Here is an 11,410-nt window from a genome sequence, read left to right on the forward strand (position 1 = left end):
TGCCCCAAAGAAAGTTACAGTGAATGCATCCTGAACAACTGCACTTCTTCGGGTTAAGGATCTCTGTACTCCTGATGGGGATGGCATTCCAGGATTTAGACTAAGCCACCGCAACATTGGAATGGCAATATCTTTTCTTTTTCCAATACTTTTATGGAATTTCATATACACAAATACAGAGTTCATAAGGATACTTTTTATAAATCAAAATAAGATAGCACAAAATGCACTATAAATAAATCAGTGATACAATCACAGTATCCCATACTGATCTATCAAATAAAATAAATTGAATGATGAAATACATTAGTATGGTTAATTATATTATAAAATCTATACCCCCTACCAAGTCAAAGCTGTTTGGAGAAAGAAAAACAAGAGGGAAAAGAAGAGAGTACTTTACCATATAGTATTTTATAATAGCCCAGCTCTATATCATAATAACAATTCAAAGATTTTTTAAATAGTTCAGAATATCTTTTCAATTAAAATAAATTGCTGGGAATACTTGGCACTTCAGTCAGCATTCTGCAGAGGAACAGAGCAAATGTTTCAGGTTAATGGCTCTCCCTTAAAACCGATGAAAGATCACTGCCATGATTAAGAATCACATCACATCTGAATCATTAACTGCTTCTTTCTCTACAGAATAATGCATTACCACCGAATCCTTTTCAGTATTTTATGCTCCTTTTCCCCAGATTGCCACCTTTTTTTCTCCTTGGAGATGTAGTAAAGTGATGCAAGCCATAGGTTGGCGAATGTTGTTAAATTAAATGCTGGATGGAGCTGCACTAATTTAGGCAAATACGGAATATTCATGATTATTTCCATCATTTGGCTTGTGGCATATACTGGAGGTGGTCTTGTGAAAGGCCTTGGGATGTCAGGAAAGAAGTTAGTAGTCACTACAGTGTACCCACATTCTCCCCTGATTATCGCCGATTTCTTAATGGAACCAGTTCTGGTCAACAAGTTTTCAATACCAGCCAGATGGTTAGATTATTTCCATTGACTGCAATGGCGTAATTTGCCACATGCCAGCTCACACTTAAATATTGTCCGAGTTGCAACCCTACCCCATCCCTCTCCCCCACCAACTCAACCACTCATCGTCTCTCATTAAACGGCCCCATTTACAACCCTCCCCTTCTTCTCACTCCCGCGCCATCGCTTCTATCCGATCTATCCACACTCCTCCCGTTTCCGGAGGACCCCCTCCCCAATCACCTGCTCCGCCAGGCCTGCCGAAAGACCCGGCAGAAACTTTACTTTTCTTGCTACAACGATCCCGATCGAGTTTGGCGCCTTACGTTCTCCCTGCGACGCCTACCGCAAACGTCATTACGCTTGCGATGACATAAGACGCTAGACGGTGGGCTGAACAGCTCGACAGGAAGTCTCGGCTGAGAGGAGGAGGAGTATTATGCATGCAAACAAGGTCCGCCTCTCTCATTTGGTTGGCTAAATATCAGCTATTTTACATTATCAGCTATATTCCAAAAGGGGTTTCGCTACAAGGGAGAAAAAGACAACATATACCAAAGATTGAGAGAAATTTCACCAGAATTACTTCAAAGGTTGAAGAGAGGTAGAAGAAGTAGGTGTCCTGTAGACAGTCGCTATAACTTAATAGAGGGAAGGCTAGCAGGATCCGAAAGGGTCCGGATGGTTTTAGGTATCGCTTCTCGGCCTTTTGGCTAAGATCAAGTGTAGTATCTGTTCTTATCAGTTTAATATCTGATACGTCCCTTATCTAGGGACTATATATTAAATTGATTTTTGGAACAGGGAGATGGAATAGGGGCTTGCTCCGTCCACTCCGCGCATCGACCCGGTATTGCAGTGCTTTCGGGAACGGTGCACCTCCCTTCGGGGAGATTATAAACAACTAAAGAATAGAATTGAATTCTGTGCGTGTAAACACTGCTCCACGTAATACTTTTTCCCACGTTCATCGGTCTTATTCGGGTATCAAAACACGAGGAAATTTGCAGATTTGAAAGTAGAGGGGGAGGGGAAAATGCAAAATGATAGAAGACCGGAGTGGGTTGGATGAAGTGTACCAGGAATTCTGGTATTATGGCATTATGTAGCAGGAGTCTGAAAATGGACAATGTCATGGATGTAGTAATCAAAACGGTTAATTTTATTAGAGGCAAGGGACTCAACTATCGGCAATTTGACATTCTTTTGTCGGAAAATAATATTGGACATGGCCTACCCTACCACACTGTTGTGCTCAAACGTTTTTTTCAATTGCGTGCGGAAATTGGACTATTCATCAATGAGAAAGGGAAGCCAATGGCAGAGTTGGATGACCCAGACTGGCTTCATGATCTTGCATTTTTGGTGGATATAACAGAGCGCTTAAATGTGCTTAATGTTAACATGCAAGGCCGCAACAAACTTGTTATGGAATACTATGACAGCATTCGTGCCTTTCAAATTAAATTAGGCCTGTGGGAGATGCAACTATCCCGGAGCAACCCAGCTCATTTCCCCTCTTTACAGTCTGTGTGTGTGTCGCTCATGGGAGCTTTTGGCTTTTTGCTTGTATTTCTGTAAAAACCCTGTCAATATTTTTATTAATTTTCTCATGTGTCCCACATTCTTTACAATTTTTGTGGCATACCTTGTAGGAACTCCAAATGGAACTGATTGAAATTCAGTGTAACTCGGCTTTGAAATATAAATTTGAGACTGTGAGTCTGGACTCATTCTATCAATACCTCAAGATGACAGACTTTGCCTCAAAGATCCTTTGCATGGTCGGGACAAGATATCTCTGTGAGCAGGCGTTCTCCATAATGAACATTAACAAATCCAAACTGCGCTCGCAGCTGACACACAAACATCTGAATGACATTATGAAAATCGGAACTGCCCAGAAACTGGTCCCTGATGTTGACGGGCTGATTAAAGCCAAGAGATGTCAGGTGTCTGGAAGCAGCAGGTGTAACATGAGTGACACTTTTCGATGCTCTGCGACATGTAAGCAAAATGCATTATGAAATATTGAGTGTCATAATATTCTGATTCATTCATTTTCTGATTATTCTATTATTGTAAATATGATCACTTCAATAAAAATTAGAGGCTGACTGTGTTCATTGTCCGAGTTTGATTGCTGGAAGCAGGCTAATAAAAATTAGGTGCAGTTGTGCAGCCTACATTTACAATTTGTTTTGTTAGGTCTACATTTGTGTCTGCAAATGTTTGACTTCAAATGGTTTATTACTGGAAAGGGTGTAGCTCCCTAAACAATCTTAGCCAAAATAGCATCACTGTTTCTCTCTCTCATCACAACTTTCTTGTAGCCTATGACTGTAAGTTAATACCAATCATAAAAATAATGCTTACTGGGCAATCTTCTTCATAAGAAACAACATTTGTAAAGTGAAACACTTTGTGGTTATAGCAGAGGCATGAGAGCAGGTTGAAAAAGCCAAGGCAACAAAAGCTGTGGGAGCACTACTGACCCGGCCCGCATGAAGTCGTATTTCGCCCAATCCAGCTCGTGACCTAAAATGGGTTTGACACCCCTGATCTGGGGGTGATAGTCCCCAGCCTGGCCAAACTTAATAAGTCTGGTTTGGGTGGATGCTGTGCGATGTGTCCCCTGTTACAAATCAGTACCACGAAATAACTAACAGTACACAATATGCAATTAAATGACTGAGCTTTATAATTCTTAATTTGACTATATGGTTAGTAAAGGAGCAAAAAAGAAAAGGGCCCATTCTCATGAAACTGTCTAATGTCAAACACTGGAGCTCAGTGATAAAGCCGTTCGTTCACCATCGATCTCCTCCGATTGTCGCTGACCTTCGGATTCTCGCTCCAAGTCCACTCCGTCCGGCAGTCTACCAACTCTCTCCATTCGCGTCTTCTCTCTTCATCTCTCCCCAGCAAAGTCCCTCTCCCAGACACACAAGAAAGAACAACATCCCGCTCAGTGGCTAACATACCCCGTTATCTCTAGTCATAACCCAAACATTGCTGCTACAGAGAAACCATTGCCTCAGCAGTGGAACATTACAGAGAGGACATTACATTAGCAGTGAAGCCTTACAGTGTGTTACATGGGAAAAAAATAGGTAGCTGGAGCTGTCCAAGCCAGATCACACAGAGGTGTGAATGGCTTCAGCAGGTAAAACTGAGAAGCATTTTGCAGCATTGTTACTTTCAACATTGCAGAGACCGCATTTTTTTTGTCCTTCCAATATTAGAATCTTGGAAATTTTGCAAACCAATCGTTGGAATAGAACCACAGCTCTGCTCGGCACACGGTGCCTGCTCGGTACTGCCCTCTGCTGCTTGCTCAGTGGAAGAACAGGCTGGACACTCAGGGACATGAGTGAAAATATTTTTTCTTTGTTACTGCATGTATTTCCGAAATTGTAAACAGTCGACACTTCAGGCCAAGACCCTTCATCAGATTTCTGAATGATTCATGAACCCATGAACACTACCTCGCTATCCCTCTCTTGCACTATTTATTTATTGTAACTTACAGTAATTTTTATATCTTGCCCTGCAGTCTGCCACAAAACAGCCAATTTCACGGTAAGTGTTAGTGGTAGTAACTCAGATCCTGATTCTATCCAGCAGTCCCACATCCCTGACTCGCTCCCAGTGTCCCAGGGATCTCAAGCACTCACCTCCCCACCTCCCTCCTGCATCACTTCTCCAGACACAAAGTTTCTGGTGCATTCCTCCTATTCCTGTACCCAGAGCACACTGAAATTCATCCCAGCAGTGAGCAGAGGATTAGAGGCCGTTGTTCCCTTGTTAACTATAAGCCAAAGAGCACAAACTGAACCCTTAAATAACTTCTGTGTGAAATTAGAGATGCATAACGGTTGTGGCAGGGTTTGAAAGGGAGAATAAATCTGTACCTGTGCGAATCCCCACCTGCCTTGGTGGGACAACGTCAGAATATTTTACGAGAGGATAACCGCGCAAGGCATCGGGCCCCGATAGTGAACCTCGTAAGGCTCTGAAAACCTGCGCTGACCAGCTGAAGGGAGTGTTCAAGGACATCTTCAACCTCTCACTGCTGCAGTCGGATGTCCCCAGTTGCTTCAAAGGGGAGTTAGTTCTAGTCATGCCTAGAATTAACTCTTCCCCAAGCAAGGGCATGAACTTGCTGCAATAGCCCTACAGTAGGTGCCATCTTACTGGTTCTCCACTCAGCCTTGTTGCTGTTTATTAATTACAGCTCAACATTCAACACCACCATCCCCTCAGTACTAATCAACCATTTGGGGTCTGTACCTCCTTCTGAAACTGGATCCTTGATTTCCCTCATTGGGAGACCAAAGTAACTGCAGATTGGTGATAATATTTCCTCCTTACTGGTTATTGGACATATTGAGTGTGCCTGGGTCTGTAGGCTGCAAAGCACAAGATTGGAAGAGGCTGGCTGCAGAGAGTTTTTGGCTCATGGGCACAATCCTTCCATCATCGAGGACATCTTCAAAAGGCAGCATCCATCATTAAGGACCCTCATCATCCACAACATAACCGTTCTCATTACTTCCCTCAGCAAGGAGGTGCAGGAGCCTGAAGATGCATGCTTCTATCCTCTACAATTAGATTTCAGAATGGTCCATGAACACCACCTCACTCTTACTCTTTTGCATTATTTATTCTATTTTTTTATATTGTAACGCACACTAATTTTTTAATGTCTTGCATTGTATTGCTGCCACAAAACATCAAATTTAATCACATTTGTCAATGATAATAAACCTGCTTCTGATCTGAATGAGTGAAATCTCAGATGCCTGTGCACACAGAAAGCCTGCAAATTGCATCTTTAAACACAGATTCGCCTCCAAGGGAACCACTGTGAACAACTCTAATCACACAGGAAATGAACAGAGGTGTTGCTTTCAGCATTACCGAGACTGCATTTTTCCCTCTTCCCAATGATTTTTGTAGTTGGAGGAGCTTTCAATGAAATACAAGCTAATCTTTCGAACAGAACCACAGCTCTGCCCGGCCCAGGAGATTGCATAAATCTCCCCACTACTTTCCTTCAGTTCGCTTTCGAAATTCGAGTCAGTACCTGGAAAAACCTTTTCTGAGGGGAGACCCAGAAAAACTGAGCACTAACTCCACAGACTGTTGACTCACGACGGTGATGGACCTCACCTACCCTCATGTCCCTCCTGGTTTGCTATTTTATTTCTAGCCACTAGATGTCACTGCCGACCTGTAAGTTTACGGCTGTTCGTTACTATTGCAGCGTTGCTCAGCAAATTGATCTTCGACATCAGATCGGCCATTTTATAATCGCTTGTGTATTTCATTGATTTATTAGTCAGGAGTACTTTTGTTATGAGTCGAAGGAATTTTAATCAGTATTTGGTTCATCTCTCGTGAGAACACTAAAGCACTGTTTTTACTCAGCTCCTTGCGTACACGTTGGTGAGCAATAAAATCACCTCGAAACTACAAATAACGCCGGGACTAGAGTTTACTCACCTGCCTAGTTTGAAACGGGGAAAACTCTTGGATGAGGGCAGAATCCTTGTCTCTCCGCTCCATCAGTCAAATGCTCTCCCTCCTGAACAGCCAAAACCTCACCCTTGCGATCAATCCAAAGGCTACCTTGTACCACCCTGCCCTTAGGATACATCCAGGCATTGGCAATGGTGGAACCCCACCCAATCTCCACAGACAATGATCTTCCCACACTCCATCATACACACTTCTCCCAATACACAATCGACAGTGCAATGCCTTCCCCACATCTCTGATCCAACACTGAACAATTCAGTCACAGAAGCAGGCTCTTTGTCCCACCTGGTCTGTGTCACTCTGATCTTCGGCCTAGCCCTATCCACATGCAACGGGACCATAGCCCTCCATAACTCTCTCGTCCATGTACTGATCCAAACTTCTATCAGATGCAACAACCGAACCTGCATCTACCACTTCCACTCACACCACCCTCAGAGTGAAAGGGTTCTACTTCAGATTCTTTTTGGAATATTTCACCTCGCACCCTAAATCTCTGACTTCTAGTTCTAGTCTCACCCTACCCGAGGGGAAAATGTATGCAAGCATTCACCTTATCTATCCTCTCATAATTATCTATAATATCTCCCCTCATTCTCCCATGCTCCAGGGAATAAAGTCCTATCCTATTCAACCTTTTCCTATAATTCAGGTACAAGTCCCAGCAACATTCCTGCCTATAAAATGTCTCTGCACTCTTTCAAGCTTATTGATATCCTGTCAGAACGACACACAATACTCCAAATTCAGCTTCACCAGCATCTTGTACAACTTCAATATAATATCCCAACCCCTGTATTCAATACTTTGATTTATGAAGTCAATGTGACAAAAGCTAATTTGCCTACCTGTAAAGCCAATTTCAAGGAATTATGGACTTGTATTCCCAGATCCTTTGTTCTACCGCACTCCTCAGTACCCTACCGTTCATTGTGTGAGACATACCCTGGTTGGTCCTGCCAAAGTTCAAAACCTCACACTTGTCTGCATTACATTCCATCTGCCATTTTTCCGCCCATTTTTCCAGCTGGTTCAAATCACGCAACAAGCTTTCACAGTCTTCCTTCTTGCCCACCATGCCCCCAATCTTGGTGCCAGCTGCGAATTTACTGATCCAGTTTGCCACATTATCTTCCAGATCATTCATAAAGATGAAAAACAACAACAGACACAACACTGATCCTTGTGGCATCTCAAAGACCTCCAGCCAGAGAGGCAGCCATCTATACTGCTCTCTACCTTCTTCCCTAGGCCAAAGTGGAATCCAACTTTACTAACTCATCCTGCATATCAAGCAACTTTAACTTCTTGACCAGCCTCCCATGCAGGACTTTGTCTACATGAACTTTAGCAAGACCTTCAACAATGTCCATCATCTTTCCTTCATCAACTTTCTTGATAACTTCCTTGAAAAACTCTATAAAGTGGTTAGATGTGTTCTACCATGCACAAAGCCATGCTGACTATCCCTAGTTAGGCCCTGTCTATCCAAATACTTGTATATCCTATGCCTTAGAACACTGTCCAATAATTCAGTCACACTGACATCAGGCTCACGATCCTGTAATATCCCAACTTATTCTTATAACCTTTCTTAAACAGTGGAACAACATTAACTATCCTCCAGGCCTCTGGCACCTCATCTGTGGCTAAGGACATCTTAAATGCCCCTGCCAGAGACCTTGCAATTGCTGCACTAGCCTCCCATAAGGTCCAAGGGGACACCTTATCAGTGTCTGGGGATTCATCCAGGTGATTTGCCTGTAACAGAAAGCACCTACGTTTCTATAATCCAGATACAATCCATGACCTCGCTACTCTTGACTTAGTGCTGTGTCTGTCTTCCGAGTCAATGAGGGTACAAAAAGATTCATTTCAGATCTTTTGGTTCCATGCATAGACAAACACAGTAAATTTAGAGGACTAATTCTGTCCTTTGCTTCAAAGGGATAGCAAAAGGTAAAACCCTTGGAATTCTCTTTTGACTTGTCTGCCAGAGCAACCTCAACTTCTCTTTGTGACTTCTTTGTTTATCTCATATTCCTTTGCATTTTTTATACTCCTCAAGCACCTCATTTGATCCTAAATGTCCATACTTGACCAGGGTCATGGTTAAAGTTCCAAGTACATTTATTATCAAAGTATGTATACTTAATACAACATTGAGATTCGTCTCCTTACAGGCAGCCACAAAGCAAAGAAACCCAAAAGAACTCTAAACCAAAAGAAAACCGTCAAACGTCCAACATGCAGAGAGAAAAAGAAAGAAAAACAGGCAAACAATAAAAGTAAGCAAATAGATTTCAGAATTGAAGTTTGCAAAAGTGAGCTCATGCTGTGATACTATCAGGCCACAGCCACAGTTTGGTGCAGAGATGAGTAATCCTCATGGGGTAACAAACTCAAATTCAGTGTGAAGCCGAGTAAAACCTCATGTAGCATCGATCTGCCCCAGCACCCTGTCCCTTTTAATCTGGCCCAATATCCAATATCCAAGGGTCTCAATATCCCTTGAAAACCATGTTCCCAGCATCAATCAAGACAGCATAAAGCAGAGCAGTCCTTGTCTCATAGGCTGAGAAGTATCTTTATCAATCCAGCATGCATCGGTTTTCAGCATATAAAACAAGCTTGAGGCAAGTTCCTTTGTTCTTTTCATTCCTTCTTACTTACAGTAGTGTGAGTTGCTTACAGTTAGAGTCAGTAAACCTGTTTGTTATGAACATGTAACAATATGACTGTAACCATGAGATTTGTGCCTCATTCTCAATTTCTGAAAAACCTTCCAAAGTTTGGGCAAAGAGCAATTGCAACAAGAATTTGCTTGGGACAAGGAGTTTCCCAAGGATCATACAAATCCACAAAACCACCTTAAATAGTTCAGCTACTCCAGTCATTTCTGGGGTTGTGAAACTACACTTCAGTGATGATTGAGTCATATACTGAAATCACACAACAACTTGTTGAATATAAGAACATAAAATACAGGAGCAGGAGTTGGCCATCTGGTCCATCCAGCCTGCTCTGCCATTCAATAAGATCATGCCTAATCTAGCTGTGGACTCAGCTCCACCTACCTGCCTTTTCCCCAGAACCCTTGAATTCTCTGAAATGCAAAAATCTATCTTAACAATATTTAACAATGTGTCTTAACAATAATTGATGGTGTAGCCTCTACTGCTGCCCTGGGCCAGTGAGTGAATCCAGTAAAACCACATACACTGTTCAAGGTCAAATCGAAGTCAACTTTCACTTATTATGGTTACCATATACCATTGTGAGATTCATTTCTTGCAGCCATCTCCAGGAAAATGAAGAAATAAACTAGAATTTATGAAAAACTATACATAAACAAGTGTAACACTTACCCAACAGGCTGGTTGGTATATGTCTAGGGGAAAAGGAGATCCAGCCACACACCAACCCCACCTCCCGTACACGCAGGTGCTGTGAGAATCGAGTTTATGCCTCGCGCCGCTCACTGTATCAACTTCACACCAAATACCGATATGACATACACTTTATAGAATTTACTAACATTAACTAAAGAAGTATTAGGCAATACTATATATATATATATATATATAAAAGGAAAGAAAAAAACAAAAGGCGCCAACTTATCAAAGTTCAGTCAGTGTAGTGCACATCGTAGGAGCTCAATCAACGAATCATTCGACAGCCACGTTGTCACCCCTGGGACCACCCGGTGGTCCTACGAGCCGTCTAGAGCCTCGTCCGTCCCTCCTGCCGACTCCCTTCACCCCCAAGCCCGCGCAACCCCTCCCCCAAGTTCCCAGCCTCACAAAACACAATAACATTCCCCACTGATTAACAAATGAATACAATTACCATATCAGCCATTCTAAAGCGAAACAACGGCGAGAGAAACATTTAACAGACAAAGAAACATTCCTACTCGTAACAAACCAAAGAAGCCCTTTTTAGTAACATACACCGGACATTGTACACAAGAATTGACAAACAACTGATGTGCAAAAGAAGACAAAACGTGTGAGTGAATAAATAACTAAATAATGCTGAGATCACAAGCTGTAGAGTCCTTGAACGTAAGTGTTAGGTTGTGGAATCAGTTCAGAGATGTGGTGAGTGGAATTATTGTAGCGAAAAATTTTAAATTTCGTTATGTGTTCTTTCCTTATTCAGCTCAGGATATTTGCATGTTCATCCACAAACAAATGAGACACTTCACATGTATTTAACCACAAGAAAGGAACTTCCCTTCCTCCACCTCAACCACATCTCTTCCATTTCACGCACGTCTGCTCTAACCCCATCCTCCCACTGCCCTGCCAGGGATAGGGTTCCTCGTGTCTTCACCTACCACCCAACCAGCCTCCACATCTAGCACATAATTCTCTGAAACTTCCACCACCTCCAACAGGATCCCATCACCAAGCACATCTTTCCCTCCCCTCCTCACTTTCTGCTTTCTGCAGGGATTGCTCCCTACACAACTCCATTGTCCATTCGTCCCTCCCCACTATCTCCCTCCTGGCACTCATCCGTTCAAGCGGAACAAGTGCTACACCTGCCCCTACACCTTCTCCCTCACTACCATTCAGGGCCCCAAACAGTCCTTCCAGGTGAGGCAACACTTCACCTGTGAGTCTGTTGGGGTCATCTGTTGTATCCAGTGCTCCTGGTGTGGCCTCCTGTATATCGGTGAGACCCAACTTAGTTTGGGAGACCGCTTCGCTGAGCATTTACGCTCCGTATGCCAGAAAAAATGGGATCTCCCAGTGGACACCCATTTTAATTCTACTTCCCATTCAGATATGTCCATCATGGCCCCCTCCACTGTTGTGATGAGGCCACACTTGGGTTGGAGGAACAACACCTTTTATTATGTCTGGGTAGC

General features: G+C 42.9%; 1 protein-coding gene and 1 non-coding gene across 5 annotated transcripts in view; one reads left to right on the forward strand and one right to left on the reverse strand.

The window, feature by feature from the left end:
* chek1 (checkpoint kinase 1) overlaps nucleotides 1–10,298 on the reverse strand; it is a 37,760-nt gene extending 27,462 nt beyond the window's left edge. The window contains exon 1 of one of the 4 annotated variants that reach the window (XM_073029703.1): nucleotides 10,149–10,298. The gene's annotated coding sequence lies outside the window, so the exon portion shown is untranslated. Of the gene's footprint in view, nucleotides 1–1,230; nucleotides 1,894–9,899; nucleotides 10,068–10,148 lie in introns of those variants that run through there. The other 3 variants (XM_073029705.1, XM_073029704.1, XM_073029702.1) reach the window with 3 other exon arrangements.
* On the forward strand, nucleotides 1,681–1,871 carry LOC140716988 (U2 spliceosomal RNA). The gene has a single exon (XR_012096407.1). It is a non-coding gene; the product is annotated as a U2 spliceosomal RNA (small nuclear RNA).
* Nucleotides 10,299–11,410: the final 1,112 nt, after the last annotated feature.

Source organism: Hemitrygon akajei, chromosome 26 (assembly GCF_048418815.1).
Source record: "Hemitrygon akajei chromosome 26, sHemAka1.3, whole genome shotgun sequence".
Lineage (NCBI taxonomy): Eukaryota > Metazoa > Chordata > Chondrichthyes > Myliobatiformes > Dasyatidae > Hemitrygon > Hemitrygon akajei.